The following is a 12696-nucleotide window of genomic DNA, read 5'->3' as shown; positions in this document are numbered from 1 at the left end:
GATGTACAAGTATATGTAGCGTCAGATCTTCTTACTTTTATAAATTATAACATTTTTAAACAAAATACCTTTTCAAATATATATTCAAGCTTAAGAGTTCAACCATATTTCATATATTTACAGGTTCCAACCCACTGACAAGAGTGAATGCTACTGCTTTGAGATGTGCATCTCCTGTTTTAATCTTTGATTGTAATTTGATAAATTATTATTATTATTACTATTATTACTACTATTATTATTTTGGCTGTGCGACTGTTTGGTTTAAAAGTTTATTGTGCATTGATGACTCAGCTTGTATACAGTAGTAGTCTAGTTGATCTGTCTGATCTTTTGCTGTCCTATAAAAGTAAGGGATTGATAATGGCATATTAGCATAAACACAATGTAAAACGTGTTCAACCTGACATGTGACATTATATTGTAGTTATACACTTCAAATTAAAGTATGTCCTGTCATGACCGGTAATGAGCAGTAAGCCTTGTCTGAAAGTTTAAGCTATCAGCCCCTAAAGAGAGCTATATCATCCATTAAAACGTCTAAATATGAGCATGGAACATTATGCTGATTAAAACTCAAGACACGAAGAACATGCATGTGCTCCTGTCTACCTCTCAGTGTATGGGACAAAACCTATGGAGTGTAGTTGTACTGTATGTTAAATGCAGTCATCTATGTTTATAGTTGAACATATAATGGCAAGCTCATATACAGTAGTTACAGCTTATGCGCAAACCACAGAACTGAGGTTTCCTGCCTTGCGCAATGGCAGCGTTTCTACTTCATTAAGTGTTTGGAATCCGATGGTTCCCAGTGCAAAATCATTGGAACCACAAGTGTCTATGTTATCCTAACCATAGTGTTTTTTTCTTTTTATATAAGAATCTATCAAAGCAGTGGCTCTCAAGCATTCATGTGAAAGACAACCAAAATGATGCGTATTAAGCCACAGATCCCCATTTGAAATAATTCAGTACAGAATTCTACAACTGTCTATACCAGGGGTCTTGGTATAGGCGTTTTTCAGGTCAAGGACCCCTTAACTGAGAGAGAGATGAAGCAGGGACCCTCCACTACATATTGTATACAATTGTGTTCATAGATTTCATAGATAGCTTCCATCAATGTTGGATTCATGTTCATGTGTATTTTCAGACATTTAACCACTTAAACTGTCAATACTAAGTAAACTTCATCTTTGGCTCTGTACTTCGTCTGCTCTTTTTCCCTCTACACCAAACCTTTTTGGCCAAAAATAGCCGATCTACAGGCTCACAATGCCTCGCAATATGATGCGTTGTGAGCTTGTAGATCTGCTATTTTGGGCCAAAGTTCTCCTCAGAATAGAGATGCTAGGTTTCAAGTGGTTAATGTACCAAAAGAAAATCCTATCACACAAAGATTTGGCGGCCCCCCTGACCTGTAGTAACTCTGAGGACCCCCTGTTGAGGACCCCTGGTCTACTGTAGGTGAGGAGAGAGAAACATACAGTATGATCTGAATAGTCATTCTTATACAGTACATTCTCTCATTGGACTACCTTCTAGCTGGTGAAATTAGCTAGAATAATTCAATTTAATTATAGTAAAATCAACCACTTTCTACCCTATTTTGTACATGTCATAGGCAAACGTTTACAAAATAGCTTAAATAGCAGATACAGTCTCACAATGTGTTGCATCACTATGCATCGTGAGCTTGTAGATGTGCTATTTCAGCTATTTTTTAAAATAGTGCTTAAGTGGGTAAACCGTTCCTCATTTTGCTGAGGGACCCCCTCCAGGACCCCTGGGGGTCCCCTGGGGGTCCCTGGACAGTACTCTGAGAACCACTTAATGACCATGAATTCAGTTCAGTTAATTTGATTTAAGTACATTCAAATCCTCCAGCTGCTGTTGTATACTGTATGTAGAAAGAGACTATACAATATACTGTAAACTCTGCTGTCTGTATTGGGTGCAAATAATGAATGCAGCAACGTGTCTTTACAGGCACCTTAAAGGAAAGTAGGGGGACACCAGTTAGTGCATTCATTTTGGGGGTCTTTCCTGATAGACTAAAATAGAGAAGCAGTTACAGACAAATGAAAAAAGAAAATGTGTTGATTTCTGAAATATTTGATATTCAAAATGGCCACAAGGGGGTGCTGCAACACCAAGTTTCACATACCATGCTGGCACTAAAGGTCAGGCTTAGATTTCCAAAGAACTTTTGCTCACTAGGATGTGGTTACTGCTCTCCTCCTGTTCAGCTGTGAACATACTGGCATGCTGGCAGCTTTACTACAACGTAATTCCATGCTGAGAATAGGCAGAACCCCAGAACTCATATCTAGCATATATACATATTGTACTGTACTGTATATACATTGAATTGGGGGTACTGCAGGCTGGATGTTTGCTCTTTAGTCGGTAGTTAATAGCAAAACCTGCTATTGTGTTTCCGACCAAAATATTGCAGATCAAATACATTACACGCACACATAGTCCATTGGTTTCCCCGGCCCGTTAAAACCCATGGCTGAATAAACGAATGAGAACTACATGGGTAATTCATTTGAGTATATGTACATGGCTGTATCCAACCCTGGGTCTTGACACTCTGGCAGCAGTACTGTCTGCCAACAAAGCAGCTGGGTACGAGCCGGGCGCATTTTCCTGTTCAATCATGCTCTTTGTGAATACTATGTATTAAAGCCGTCCCTAGTTGGACCTGCCAGTTAGCCTTTGGAGAGGATCCGGCTCCGGGACCCCGTGGCATTCGGGGGCATATGTTTGTCTGTCACCTGCTGAGCATATTTCAGCCCCGCGCATCGGGCATGGCCGCCGAGATAGGCCCTCGATTCATCATGCATGCATCATGCATGCAAATATCACAGTGCACTGCCTCCAGGAAACGATGATGCCCCCGTGCCCAGAAAGCTCAGTGAGTGAGCTACCGAGAGAGAGAGAGAGAACTTCAGTGGTACTGTGTCATCCGGCAGCATCACACGCGTGTGCGTGGGCGAATAACTGCTTGTAAAACATGCTTATATTATTGAGGGAAGAAAGCAGTTGTGAAACAAACCGGATCAAATAATCCCTGTTTGAATGAGAACTTCAGAGTTCTATTCCGCAACACTACATTTCCACAGTAGATTTTGGAGATAAAATGTACTGTATTTACTTAAATGTTTGTTATTCAGTATTGAAATAAATTGAAGATCCAGTCGGGAGAAGTTGACAGGTAGTTTAGTCAATAAAGGACTTCATTTCCCTACTGTCTTACTGTGCTATTACATACATCTCTCAGTATTATATTTGTGTTATTCCGTGTTATGCTAAGCAGGTCAACACATTTTTTTCTGTAACGGTGCTACCTGCATCCCATCTTGGAATGGACTTCTGTCATTTTACGATTCCCCTAAACATGTTAGTTATTTCGCAGGTTTACTTCAGTGATTTATGTAAGTGGATTTTTTGGGTACTCACTTTCATGCAGGGTGAGCCGAACTGCTGCAAAACTGTTGATAAACTTCCAAACAGGATTTCCAGTGCCCTCCAGTATACGAGGACTTGGCCAGATAGTGGAGAGCCTCGGCAGGATTATCCATTCAACGCATCGATGACATTGTCATGTCACAGCTCTCAACTGGTTTACCTATTGAAACATGAAAAGCCAAGCTGGTTATTTGCTGATTACTCTCCTTATCTTAACAAGAATAGTGGTTGTACACTACAGTACTGTACCTACTGTAACAGAAAATATGATGATTAGGCCAGTAGTTTTCAAACTTTTTCGTGCCAAGGACCCCCAAATTGATATGTAGGCTGTTTGGCCTTGGACCCCCATCTGGATATGTTGTGTGCCAGGGACCCCCAGAAGCAAAGATTAGTGTTAAAAATGTTTTGTAAGTGTAAAAAAAAAATCAAAAAATAGCAGATCTACAAACTCATGGCGCAGCACGAAGTGACGCGCTATGAGCTTGTATATCTGCTATTTTTGAATAGCCAAAGTATAAAATATGGTTAAAGTGGTTAAAATGATTATGACGCTATATTAGCAAATTTAGCTGCCTCACTTTGAGAACCACTGCATTAGGCTACAACACATGTCACAGATGCCCTGTACAGACACAGACATACACAAACATTAATGGACACGCAAACACAGTTCAAGGCAACATCCCTGAGTGTTGTACACTTCGGCATGCGTGAACACACAAACGTACATTGTCTACACACACACACACACACACACACACACACACACACACACACACACACACACACACACACACACACACACACACACACACACACACACACACACACACACACACACACACACACACACACACACACACACACACACACCATTTGCTATCTTAGATCCAGTGGATTCCAACCTTTTCTGGTTTCCACTTGCAAATCACGAATGGCTGCTGGGTTAAGTGGTCAGATGGGTGGACCGTGTGCATTTTCAGAGTGTGCTTATTTTAATGGTCTATCCATCGATTGTGTTCCAGCTTGGTTAAATTAAACTAACATAGTATACTTTTAGTTCCTATTTATTTGTATCACAATGGCAATTCTGTTTTCCAAGGTTTTAAAGAAAAATTAAATACTGTGACTTTTCTTTTTTTTAACGTACAGTAATTGTTTGAATATTAATGTTATTATCATTAAAATCTTAGAGTTTTGCCAATTATTTGGGGGCCCATTTGCAATATCCTCACAACAAGGACCTCACGGATATTTTCTTTATGTATTGTCAGAGTACTGTGACTTCTCATAGCTTGAAGTAAAATATACGTTTATCCTCTAGGTTCTACTACATGTTGCTTAGTAGTGTAATGCCTAATTTATGCTCCCTCTTAGGATGGAGTCACTCACCGAAACTAGTCGATCTACAAGGTGCAATGCCTCGCTGATATGACGCATTGTGCGCTTGTAGATCTGCTATATTCGGTGCGCTACACCTTTGCACAAACAAAGACGCAAAAAAAAAAACTAAATAAAAAGTGTTTAGGATAGAAGAGGCACATATTTATATGCGAAAAACGTTTATATCTTTCCCTTTATATATGTAGGTACAGTATCTACAGTACGAGCATATGCAGTGCACGCACGCACGTGCCCGCCCACACACACACACACACACACACACACACACACACACACACACACACACACAGTCTTTCTTTTTCTCTAAACACACATGCATACTACAAGCACTCTTACCCCTGCTCTCTCTTAAACACACATGCATGCACGCACACACACGCACACGCACACGCACACACACACACACACACACACCCGCCCTCCTTGGTTGGTCCTCTCCATGGCCCCAGGATTAGGGCAGAGGATTGTGCACAGCTGCTCCCCAACATCCCCAATAAAAATCACGCAATTTCACAGTCAGTGGCATTCTTTCATCGGCTAATCCACATTACACATACAGTATACATGAGCCTCTCTGTGGGAAGAGAACACGCAGCTCAGACCTGACCCTCGGGGTCAATGGGAACACCTTTGATTTACTATAGAGTCATTTGAAGTGGCCAATCCATATGCAATTGAACAGACCTTAAAGGGGCGTTTTCACCTCTATTGCATCTGATGTGTATTTTGTCCCTGTCGTCAGTGCAATCGATTCTCCGAAACTGATTTTCACTGCAGAATATTTAGTTGCGTTATTTATTTGTTTGATCGTTATCCTCTGTTTGTATGTACATTTCTAAAATCCAAATAAAGAAATATATATTTTGCATCAGAAGCCCTCACAGAAGCTTTGGCCAATACTGTGTTATTCCACTGAGCTGTATTCAATGATGGTGTGAATCACTGCCGTTTACTATATTGAAATAAATGGGAGTCTGACATACAGCTCTTGTCAAATGAGAGTACCTTCGCTTTCAAGGACTTCTGGTAATTCCTAGATCAATATCAACACAACGTCCTAATTCTTCCATGCAGTTTGTCAGTCCATCACCAAGGCCTAAATAACAATGAAATAATGTGAAATACTATGAAATGATGTGAGAAAAAATGTCTTTCAATATTGAAAGATTGCAATTAAATAGCCACTCAGTATGGACCTTGAGTGAAGTACATCATTTCATAAGTGATCACACACACACACACACACACACACACACACACACACACACACACACACACACACACACACACACACACACACACACACACACACACACACACACACACACACACACACACACACACACACACACACACACACACACACACACACACACACACACACACTCTATATCCAGCTCAATGCTTTATTGCCAAGGGAGAAAACGGTACTTCACAGTAAAAAAAGAAATGTTGAGGGGAGAAAAAAAAACACAAAAAGTCAAAAAGGCAAGGAAATAGAATTCACTGCACAAACGCGTCGAGGGAATCTCAATGTCCGCCGAGGCACAGTGGAGCTCTGTTTCGGTTGTAGCAGCCAGGCCGCCGGGTGAAAAGAGAGGTCTGCCTCGGTGGGTAGGGGGGTGGGTGGTGGGGGGGCATCTATTCTGACGAGCCTTTACACATAATGAAAAGGCAATGGACAATTCTGTTTGTTTAAGGGGCATTGGGCTCCAGCTGAATGGCGGCGAAGCTAACCGGATGGATTTAGAACTGGATGATCAGGATCTGTCTCCTGTGACGATGTTGTAGCTGTTATTCCAGCCGTCACAGCTTAGAAAACATAGATCTTTAGCTTTTTGTTAGATTTAGCAAATACTCACATTTTACTCTAACCATTTTTGAAGATTATTTTGAGTCTTGTGTAATCAGTTGTATAACTGAAAAAAGAAAATCCACAACCAAATTAAAGAATCAAGTTTTAATTAAAAAAAATCTTACTTTCAGCATATTATCCCATTGTATTAAATTATAGTTTAGGTCAAGTGCATTTCAGTTTTAGAAATTCACTGATGTACTGTACCTGTCACTCTTTTGTAATTTCTTGCAGTCACAAATAAAAACAAAAAAAACTAAGTGCAGTAAAACTGGTGCCAGGTGGTGCTGTATTCTGACTTGAAAACGTGCTGGTGAAATAAAATACTTTCACAAAAGCAGTAATTTGCATCAAGGATTATTCGTAAGGGCTTTCGTGAAGAAAAAGATTGACTTCATAATACTTTCATTTAATCTCATGAAATGAAAAATGATTTGGGGTGTAAAATGTGTATTTTATTGAGAGTTTAACTTTATGCTTGCCTGACATCTCAGTATCTCCTCTTTAAAGGAGTAGTTCACCCAAAAACAAAAAAAGTACTTATTTTACACACCCCATGAAGCCTTGAATTCAAGGAGATTGTTTAGTTTTTGTCGCATTCCTAAGCCAATAATTTGATGACCGTATAGGAGACTAAATTGAGTCTCCTATTGACCAGCCACCCGGTCATCGAATTATTGGCGTAGGAATGTGAAAAAAAAACAAAAAAAATCTCAATGAATTGAAGGCTTCATGTGGTGTGTAATTGATGGAAAATAAGTCATTTTTGGGGTGAGCTACTCCTTTAATGATTGAGAACTCCTGACTGAAGCCTAATTTATACCCCGTCGCACGACGGTGCCAGCAACACCAGGAATAATCCTTCGATTGCCAACAATGCCTGTCCTCTCGAGCACACTTCACCCGGGCATCTGCCAAAGGGCACAGGTACACAGTAACGTGCCCTTGTCCTGCCCCCTGTCTGTTTGATCAGGGGCCAAGAGTGGCCCCCTCCGAGCCTACCAAGGAGCCCCGACTATGGGCCCCCATGCCCCGAACTCGAGGGGGCCCACACTGGTTCTTCTCCTTTCTGAGGCTTTTGGGAAGATTAATAGGCCTCCTCCGCAGAGGGCCTTTGTGAGGCAGCGCCCAGGCGTGTTCAAGCTGTTGGGTTTGCAGGACACGAAAGGGGCACCGGCTAATTCCTCCGCAGGTCAGTTCGTCTGTAGCCTGCTCTGCATTTTCAATGAGTCGGAAAAGGTCACATCCGTATCACCGGAGGCAAGGGATGTGCCCTGCAAAGCGAAACTCCCTGCAAACTTGGGATTAGTGTCTCAAAACACTCCCACATTAGCTAGGATATTACGATCGGTACACAGTAAAATCCTGAATTTTGCTGTGTACCGAATGTATGGCAACAATGTTCCAAAGCAGAACGCTGCTCTTTGCAAAGCAATGGATTTCCACAGTGATTCATTTGCAGCCACCATTTTCTCTCAAACAAAATCAATTAATTGTTCTTTTATCTTGACATCATAAATCAGCTAATGTCTCCTGGGTGTGCAAATGCTTACATGTGCAGTCTTGCTGGGGTTTTAAAAAGGCTAGAAATCAGCAAATCAAAGAACATCATTGACAGGAACTGTTCAATGTGTGCAGTTTATCGATGCCTGGAACTGGGAGCAAAGCCCTTTTTTTAGCAGGTATTAATGCGCTGGACATTGCAAATCCCCACAGCTGAACAATTAAATAACACGCGCACATGCTCTCTCTCGCACACACACACGCACACGCACACGCACACGCACACGCACACACACACACTGTCATTTATCACCACACCAGTTTTGGGGGTTTGTGTTTTGGATTACGGGTGAAATGAATGACAACAGACACGCAAAACGTGCATATCATATTTACACAGGCGCTTTTCACCAGGGGGTGCTGATCACTTCCAAATACCCTGGGTTTCCATGGTATTTGGGTTACCATGGAGAAGTGGGAGTATCTCTGTGATGACGGCCTATATCTCACATAAACTTCCTGCAGGGTCGTTGCAGTTAAAATCTTTATTCCAACTTTATTCCATTAAAAGAACCTCAAACCTCAAACTCAAGCCAAGAATTCTCTCCCAAAGAGAACTTTGAATGGATTTATGCTAAAAGTTTTTGGATTTTATGCAAGCACTTTTGGCCTGAAACCGTTTTAATGATTTTTCCTCTTCACTCGGATGCAGGTGAGGGCCTTTAATTCCGGTTGAATCACGCCTCCAATACCGCAACCTCGACAACATTCTCTCACACACACACACACACACACACACACACACACACACACACACACACACACACACACACACACACACACACACACACACACACACACACACACACACACACACACACACACACACACACACACACACACACACACACACAGCTCCAGGTGCCAGGGTGTGAAAGGATCAGCCAATCCCAGCTCTCGTCTGAAGCTGGATGGTGGCCATCGCGTTATTAAAATCTACGGGTGAGCCTTCCTGCTCGCCTCTCCCCCCTGCACTCCCCGACACGCTATCTGCGGACCACAACTCTAAGATAAAAAACATTTATTTATTTTTTGTTTCTTTTCCGAGGGGGTTTGTTGGGTTGTCTATTAAACCACAGCACTGAATCACTCTTAGCCATCCATTTGCAGTGAGTGATAAGAAGTCAGTTTGTGGATGGGGCATTCAAGGCATCGTTACATGAGTGATGTCTCCATCTCGCTGCTCTCTGCGTCCAGCGATAATCCTCAGTGATATTATTTCCATCATAAACATCATTATCAGATAGAGTCATATTGCCTCCGTTCTGGAGGACTGCTGGGGGGGCGGGCAGAGCATGGGTGCTTTTGATGGGATCCCGTTTCTGAGCGAGCTTGGCTGGTTCGAGGCCTGTAGCCAAAAAAAGAAAATATTTTTTTTTCCTAATTGTGTTTTGTCCCATATGTGAATTATTATTAACGCCGTTTCATTTACTACACTTCCTTTGCCAATTTCCCCTAAATTAAAAAAAAAATACCGTGTTGAGATTTACAGCACTACCCCACCCTCCACGACAACCCCCCCCCCCCCCCCCCCCACCACCATCTCATCCCTGGCTTCCAGCGTCACCATGGCAACTTCCAATCAACGGGGATGGCAGTACAGCCTGCCGGTCGTGCGCTTGGCGCGCGGCTCAGAGAGGCGCAGGTGGAGCACATATGGAACAATGGCCCCCGCGAAAAAAAAAAAAAAAAAACTCTGCCCGCCTAGATGTGCCAGCAGTGCCCATTTTAATCCCACCGTTACCTTCTAGTGCTCTCTGATGGAGACGTTGAGCTGCAATCAGAGCTTGTTCGCGACTGCTGCTGGACATGTGCCAGACTTTCACCTTACAACACCGGGCCCGACACCAGGTCTTTCTTTTAGAATAATAATAAAAAAAAGAAGAGTATCAATGTCTCCGAAATTTGGCGGATTCTTCTTCCCTTCTCATCGTGTTGGTGTGATCATTCCGCCCTGTCCCTCGCAGGAAAAACGCATATGACCTTGGGTCACCTTGAGGCAAGGAGATTCTTTTGGGACTATGCTGCCATGTCATAGACCTCCAAATGCCATCCTTGTTTAGGTTGAGTATATGTTGAGGCCTGCCTTGGACCCTCTGTCATGGCGGGGAGCTCGTTAGACGAGGACTGCATGCGTGGCCATACATACGTTGAGGCCGCCTGCTAATGGACTTCTGCGCTTCGTAATTGGGGCAGTAATGTTATGGAAATCACTAGCACGTGCGGTAAATAAATCAATCATCCAAGGGGCCTTATCTATCACTGGCACATTTGAGCACTCAGCTCCTATGTAGGTTAATTAAAGCACAATGGCCAAGAAGAGGACCTGGCAACCGTCCTGCTTGCGTTTAAGCCTTCACTGGGCCCGCTGGGCAGGAGCTTTCTGCAGCCAGATGAAATTTGCCTATTTTACCCAATCCCCCATCCCCAAATGAATAAATAAATCATCTATAGAGGCTTCAGTGTCGACCCTAAATTCACTAACAATGGTGTTTGTCCACAAATACCGCATATAATTGCTGGATAAACTTCAAAGTGATATTTGTGTTCCTTTGCGCTTATCTGGGGGCATATAGAGCAGATTGCATAGTGGCTCACTCATCTGGTTTTTGGAACAAATCAATTATGATGCTGTGCCACATCCAATACGGATATCGGGTAAAAGGCTGTGGCACCCTACTGGTTGGCTTTTATGTTCTGGTCTGAGTTCCGAGATAACAATTCACGGTACCGACTTGAGGGGGAGGGTCGCTGAGTAACGTAGCAGCGTCAGACTTCAGACAAAAGGTCCACGTCAGAAAAACACTAATCCTACAGATTGGTTAGGACTCAGTTCTATATGGCAAGATCTTACCTGGATGTATGGACACTGGAGGGAGACCAAGGAACTGAGCATTGGTCTAATAAGACTTAACCACTAAACCCTATATACTTTGTTGACCGAGGTCCCCCAACAGTATACGTTGTCCTCTCCTTTTTCGCTCTACACCAAATCGTTTCGCTGAAAATAGCCTATCTACAAGCGCATCGCATCGTGACACATTGTGAGCTTCTAGATCAGCTATTTTTTCAGAATGTTCACCTGTTTTTGACAAATGTCGCACCTATTACGACATACAGAATAGAGATTAGGGTTCATGTGGTTAAACTGCAGTTAGGTGCACATGTAAGAAAGCTTTTAAAAGCAACAATTCCATAGTTCTCTCCTAGCCTGGGATTTGTATTTCCTCACTCACAGTATTTATAGGACCCCAGTACCGGTAGTCACTTCTCCATCTTGAAGAAAAATCACTGATTACAATCTGAAGCGAACATCATTAGTTTGTGGCTTCCACACAGAACTACACTAATGAAAATAATTAAAACACACGGGTGATTCCATCTTCAAAAACTATTTTGTGGGCTTACAGTGACTTTTAAAGTTATCAACACTCTCTTCATTTTGAAATAAAAACATGTCATATTGGGACTTCACCTTCAGTATAGCATCTAGCATTATCTACCATCACCCCTCATGTTTTCACACTCTCTGGGTGGATCTATAAGTGGAGAGGCCCGGCTGATACAAGTCCTCCTGGCCCTCGGCTGTCATTGATAACAACTGTATCTCATTAGCCCTGCTTGTGGGGGCCACGGCGGTACACTGGCAGCAGTGACAGTCGGCCATAAACAACATCCTCCCTAGCCTTCCACAATAGGCCGTTCACCAACAAAAGGCGCTCTCGAAAAAAAAAAGAGGCTTGAACGCAAGCCAACATCTCTATCCGCGTTGCCATGTATGGCAGATGTCTCCGGGAGTAAGTGTGTGACTGTGGATGGTTCCAGAGCTATACTGCCCATATAGGCAATAATGACACAATACACCCCTGTCTACTGGCATTTGTATAGTCTGTGAGAAATGGGATAGATTGTATACCTACACAATGGTTTTAGTAGGACGAAATGTGACAAAAAGAAAATAAATGAAATATGTTCATTTGGTCATTTCAGCTGAGACCTAAATGAGTTGGAGTGTTTCCAGCCTGTGCGAAAATGGGTTTTTGTACAAATCAATGTGGGAAATCAGCATACAATATTGGTATTTTGGCTTACATGCAAACCTCTGTAAGAGCTTTCAGCGGATCCTTCTGGCTTCATCTTACGTCCAGCTCAACATCATCTCCTCGCAATCTGCTCCAGTCTGTATCACTCCTCACATCCTCAACTACATCAACACAGAAGAAATAAAATAAAATAAACCAATGGGGTATAAACAAATGAATAAAACACTTCCGTCCATTTCAACTAGAACACATGTGTGTGTGCGTGTGTGCATGCGTGCCGAGCGTGTGTGCGCGTGTGTTTGTGCGTGCATCAGGTGTATTGTGTTGTGTGTGTGCACCTGCAGTATT

At 42.5% G+C, this 12696-nt stretch overlaps 1 protein-coding gene across 2 annotated transcripts in view; it reads left to right on the top strand.

Annotated features, from left to right (window-relative positions):
* Positions 1–1004, top strand: part of LOC311034959 (B-cell scaffold protein with ankyrin repeats-like) — a 31021-nt gene extending 30017 nt beyond the window's left edge. For both annotated transcript variants that reach the window (XM_084042996.1, XM_084042995.1), the window contains exon 16: positions 124–1004. The gene's annotated coding sequence lies outside the window, so the exon portion shown is untranslated. The remainder of the gene's footprint in view (positions 1–123) is intronic.
* The last annotated feature ends 11692 nt before the right edge of the window (positions 1005–12696 follow it).

The sequence above is a fragment of the Gymnoscopelus microlampas genome (assembly GCF_963454915.1).
Source record: "Gymnoscopelus microlampas genome assembly, chromosome: 19".
Taxonomy (NCBI): Eukaryota; Metazoa; Chordata; class Actinopteri; order Myctophiformes; family Myctophidae; genus Gymnoscopelus; species Gymnoscopelus microlampas.
The sequence above is the reverse complement of the archived record's forward strand: the minus strand, read 5'-3'. Positions and strand labels throughout refer to the sequence as shown.